We start from the raw sequence: 6,000 nt of genomic DNA, 5'->3' as shown, positions 1-6,000 counted from the left end.
GAGAGAGAGGTATTGTCTGAGCAGGAAGCTGGATCAACAGGGTTTTAATCCCACTGAAGTCCCTGCTTAGACCGGCACAGTAATACATGTCAGGAACCTGTCTGTCTTAGTTTGCCTTCAACAACCATATGCTTTCACACTCATGTAATCAGTCTACCTGTGACTGAATCAACTTAGTCTTACAGCCCAGACACACATACGTGTAAGTATACACACACACACACACACGCACAAGCACACACACACAGGATAAATGTCACTCGACAGAATAACACACAGTGGTCAAATTTTGCAGATGCTCTTATCCAGAGTCACAGTCAGTTAAGGAATGTGACCCTACCACACAGAACGGCCATTGCTAGTAAAATCTTCTAGAATCGGAAAGCCTGTGGTGTGATGTCAGTGGACACTCATGTTGTTTCAGTGGTCGTGGAAATGAAAGACTGTATCCTCCCTTTAGGAACAAAGACAGAGTCCTCTCTGCTCCACTAGCCTGCTTGGCCTGGAGAACACAATTACCTTGGCTTTTATATTCCATCCAGGAAACGTCTGCTTCAAACGGACCACTGAATGATGGAGGGTGGGCCTGAGGTTACAAACCTGTAAGAGATGGCAAAGTGTGTGTATGTGTGTGTGTGTGTATGTATGTGTGTGTGTGTTTGATATTGAAATAGAATAAACTGCTCCACTGGTCGCTAATAGAGATCAGCTAGCATTACAGGCCAGTCCTGCCTCTCCCACTCCACATTAAGACCTGAGACTGCAAAATCACACACTCACACACACACACACACTGTGTGGCTGATCATTTCATGTTGTAAATCTAAGAATGCCCATAATTATACTCCTGTCATTTAAGGGGTGCTGAAAAGGGTGTATCCATTCTCCCGTCATTATGGAACATGTTCTTGTCCTGTTACCCCTCCATTTTCCATTCATGGTTTTTCACTCCCTCTCTCTAACTAGCTGCCAGTTGAGGGCGTATGAGGCGTCTGTTTCTCAAACTAGACACTAATGTAATTGTCCTCTTGCTAAGTTGTGCACCGTTTGCGTTGTTCTGTGAATAGAGAAGTACACAGCTTTGTACGAGATTTTTCAGTTTCTTGGCAATGTCTCACATGGAATAGCCTTTATTTCTCAGAACAAGAATAGATTGACGAGTTTCAGAAGAAAGTCCTTTGTTTCTGTCCATTTTGAGCCTGTAATCGAACCCACTAGTGCTGATGCTCCAGATACTCAACTAGTCTAAAGAAGGCCAGTTTTATTGCTTCTAATCAGAACAGCAGTTTTCAGCTGCACTAACATAATTGAAAAAGGGTTTTCTAATGATCAGTTAGCCTTTTAAAATGATATTAGCTAACACAACGTGCCATTGGAACACAGGAGTGATGGTTGCTGATAATGGGCCTCTGTACGCCTATGTAGATATTCTATAAAAATGAGCTGTTTCCAGCTACAATAGTCATTTACAACATTAACAATGTCTACACTGTATTTCTGATCAATTTGATGTTATTTTAATGGACAAAAAATGTACTTTTCTTTCAAAAACAAGGACATTTCTAAGTGACCCCAAATTTTTGAATGGTAGTGTAGATTCAATAAGGACTGAGGGTATGAGATTCAATAAGGACTGAGGGTATGAGATTCAATAAGGACTGAGGGTATGAGATTCAATAAGGACTGAGGGTATGAGATTCAATAAGGACTGAGGGTATGAGATTCAATAATGACTGAGGGTATGTATAATTCAATAAGGACTGAGGGTATGTAGATTCAACAAGGACTGAGGGTATGTATAATTCAATAAGGACTGAGGGTATGTATAATTCAATAAGCACTGAGGGTATGTAGATTCAACAAGGACTGAGGGTATGAGATTCAATAAGAACTGAAAGAGAAGAGAGGGGAGGAGGACAGCAGAGGAGAACAGCAGAGCGGGGTATATAATTGAGTCCCACGCTCTCTTGCTCTTATATTAGCTCATCCTCCCTGAACCCTCTGATTGGATTAGTGGCCCTGGGCAGTATGGCCATCCCTTTAATGGCAGCCATCTTTATGTCTTTAATCGATGTAAAACTCCTGTCGCTGTGGGCTTTCTTGACTCTAGCCTGCTAGTCTATGTACTGCTATCTGAGTCAGAGTGCAAGTGTTCCTCTCAGGCCTCCATTGAGGCCAGGTTGGGCCCAGGCCAGACCACTCTGCTACTGATTGGGCCCAGGCCAGACCACTCTGCTACCGATTGGGACCAGGCCAGACCACTCTGCTACTGATTGGGCCCAGGCCAGACCACTCTGCTGCTGATTGGGCCCAGGTAAGACCACTCTGCTGCTGATTGGGCCCAGGCCAGACCACTCTGCTGCTGATTGGGCCCAGGCCAGACCACTCTGCTGCTGATTGGGCCCAGGCCAGACCACTCTGCTGCTGATTGGGCCCAGGCCAGACCACTCTGCTGCTTGGGCTGTCAGACCACTCTGCTGATTGGGCCCAGGCCAGACCACTCTGCTGCTGATTGGGCCCAGGCCAGACCACTCTGCTGCTGATTGGGCCCAGGCCAGACCACTCTGCTGCTGATTGGGCCCAGGCCAGACCACTCTGCTGCTGATTGGGCCCAGGCCAGACCACTCTGCTGCTGATTGGGCCCAGGCCAGACCACTCTGCTGCTGATTGGGCCCAGGCCAGACCACTCTGCTGCTGATTGTGGTACAGTGCCTTGTAAAAGTATTCACCCCCCTTGGCTTTTTTCCTATTTTCTTGCATTACAACCTGTAATTGAAATTGATTTTATTTGGATTTCATGCAAAGGACATACACAAAATAGTAAAAATTGGTGAAGTGAAATTAGAAAAAAAAAAACGGAAAAGTGGTGCGTGCATATGTATTCACCCCCTTTGCTACGAAGCCCCTAAATAAGATCTGGTGCAATCAATTACCTTCAGAAGTCACATAATTAGTTAAATAAAGTTCACCTGTGTGCAATCTGAGTATCACATGATCTCAGTATATACACACCTGTTCTGAAAGGCACCAGAGTCTGCAACACTACTAAGCAAGGCGCACTACCCAGCAAGCGGCACTATGAAGACCAAGGACCTTTCCGAACAGGTCAGGGACAAAGTTGTGAAGTACAGAACATCTGTACACCCTGTTACTAGCCTGTTCAACCTCTCTTTCGTATCGTCTGAGATCCCCAAAGATTGGAAAGCTGCTGCGGTCATCCCCCTCTTCAAAGGTGGAGACACCTTAGACCCAAACTGTTATAGACCTATATCCATCCTGCCCTGCCTTTCTAAAATCTTCGAAAGCCAAGTTAATAAACAGATCACCGACCATTTCGAATCCCTGCGTACCTTCTCCACTATGCAATCTGGTTACTAGCTGGTCATGGGTGCACCTCAGCCACGTTCAAGGTCCTAAACGATATCATAACCGCCATCGATAAAAGACAGTACTGTGCAGCCGTCTTCATCGACCTGGCCAAGGCTTTCGACTTTCAATCACCACATTCTTATCTGCAGTCTCAATAGCCTTGGTTTCTCAAATGACTGCCTCTCCTGGTTCATCAACTACTTCTCAGATAGAGTTCAGTGTTCAAATCAGAGGGCCTGTTGTCTGGACCTCTGGCAGTCTCTATGGGGTTACCACAGGGTTCAATTCTTGGGCTGACTCTTTTCTCTGTATATATCAATGATATCGCTCTTGCCGCGGGTGATTCCCTGATCCACTTCTACACAGACGACACCATTCTGTATACATCTGGCCCTTCTTTGGGCACTCTGTTAACTAACCTCCAGACGAGCTTCAATGCCATACAACACTCCTTCCGTGGCCTCCAACCGCTCTTAAATGCTAGTAAAAATTAAATACATGCTATTCAACCGTTCGCTGTACTTACCTGCCCGCCTGACTAGCATCACTACTCTGGACGGTGCTGACTTAGAATATGTGGACAACTACAAATACCTGGGTGTCTGGTTAGACTGTAAACTCTCCTTCCAGACTCACATTAAGCATCTCCAGTCGAAAATTAAATCGAGAATCGGCTTCCTATTTCGCAACATGCCTCCTTCACTCATGCTGCCAAACATACCCTCGTAAAACTGACTTTCCTACCAATCCTCGACTTCGGCGATGTCGCAACACCCACCCGTAGCACGCGCTCCAGCAGGTATATTTCACTGGTCATCCCCAAAGCCAACACTTACTTTGGCCTCCTTTCCTTCCAGTTCTCTGCTGCCAATGACTGGAACGAATTGCAAAAATCACTGAAGCTGGAGTCTTATATCTCCCTCTCTAACTTTAAGCATCAGCTGTCAGAGCAGCTTACCAATCACTGTACCTGTACACTGCCAATCTGTAAATAGCCCACCCAACTACCTCATCCCCATATTGTTATTTATCCTCTTGCTCTTTTGTACCCCAGTATCTGCACATCTATCATCATCTGCACATCCATCATCTGCACATCTATCACTCCAGTGTTAATGCTATATTGTAATTATTTCGCCTCTATGGCCTATTTATTGCCTTACCTCCCTACTCTTTCACATTTGCAATTGAGAATCTGTGGTATGACTTAAAGATTGCTGTACACCAGCGGAACCCATCCAACTTGAAGGAGCTGGAACAGTTTTGCCTTGAAGAACTGGCAAAAATCCCCAGTGGCTTCATGTGCCAAACTTATAGAGACAAACCCCAAGAGACTTACAGCTGTAATTGTTGCAAAATGTGTCTCTACAAAGTATTGACTGGGGGGGGAATAGTTATGCACGCTCAGGTTTTCTGTTTTTTTTTTGTTGTCTTATTTCTTGTTTTATTTCTTGTTTGTTTCACAATAAAAAAAATAATTCTTCAAAGTGGTCGGCAAATGATACAAATCAAATGATACAAACCCCACAAAAATCCAGTTTAATTCCAGGTTGTAACGCAACAAAATAGGAAAAATGCCAAGGGGGTGAATACTTTTGTAAGCCACTGTATTTACATTATCAACCCCATAAGGCGCTGGCACACTCCGGCAACTGTGTGTGTGACATATGGCTTTGTTTAGCCGTGAGTTTGATCTCTCTCCTGTCAACAGCAGGGGCCGTCTCCCTATGTCGCAGCTCAGAGGGACAGGTGTAGGCACACAGTGGGGATACACACATAGCACGTACACATACACACATGCATGCCCACACTCTCAATTTATCTACAGCTGGGTTATTTTGGGGTCTGTGGGTCAGCAGACTTGAATGCATCGCTCTGCGCACACAGACAATCTGGGTGTCAAACCACACACACATATACACAACATTCAACCAGAGTGTGTGTGAAAAGCACACAAACATACGGAAGATGTCAGTGCCCCTTGCCAAACCTGACACATTTAACTAAAACCAGAGTTAATTTAAAAGCAGACAGAAGGGATGGGCTGTAGAAACGGGAAAAGGGAAGGAGGATAGAGGAGGAGGAGAAGGGGAGTAGTGTAGAGGAGAAGGAGAAGAAAGAGAGGGGCAGGAGGATAGATGAGCAGGGGAAGGAGGATAGATGAGGAGAAAGAGAAGGGAAGGAGGATAGAGGAGGAGAAAGAATAGAGGAGGAGAAAGAGAAGGAGGATAGAGGAGGAGAAAGAGAGGGGAAGGAGGATAGAGGAGGAGAAAGAGGGGGAAGGAGGATAGAGGAGGAGAAAGATGGGGGAAGGAGGATAGAGGAGCAGGAGAAAGAGAGGGGAAGGAGGATAGAGGAGGAGAAAGAGGGAGGAAGGAGGATAGAGGAGGAGAAAGAGGGGGAAGGAGGATAGAGGAGCAGGAGAAAGAGAGGGGAAGGAGGATAGAGGAGGAGAAAGAGAAGGGAAGGAGGATAGAGGAGGAGAAAGAGAGAGGAAGGAGGATAGAGGAGGAGAAAGGGGGGGACGTAGGATAGGGAGGAGGAGGATAGAGGAGGGAGAAAAGGAGGAGAGGAGGAGGAAAGGAGGATAGAGGAGCAGGAGAAAGAGAGGGGAAGAGGGGAAGGAGGATA

The 6,000-nt window shown here is 45.8% G+C and overlaps 1 protein-coding gene across 1 annotated transcript in view; it reads left to right on the top strand.

The window, feature by feature from the left end:
• Positions 1 to 6,000, top strand: part of LOC135508389 (kinesin-like protein KIF26B) — a 233,089-nt gene that overhangs the window by 174,141 nt on the left and 52,948 nt on the right.

Source organism: Oncorhynchus masou, chromosome 21, assembly GCF_036934945.1.
Source record: "Oncorhynchus masou masou isolate Uvic2021 chromosome 21, UVic_Omas_1.1, whole genome shotgun sequence".
Taxonomy (NCBI): domain Eukaryota; kingdom Metazoa; phylum Chordata; class Actinopteri; order Salmoniformes; family Salmonidae; genus Oncorhynchus; species Oncorhynchus masou.
Note: the sequence above shows the minus strand (reverse complement) of the source record. Positions and strands in the feature narration are given on the sequence as shown.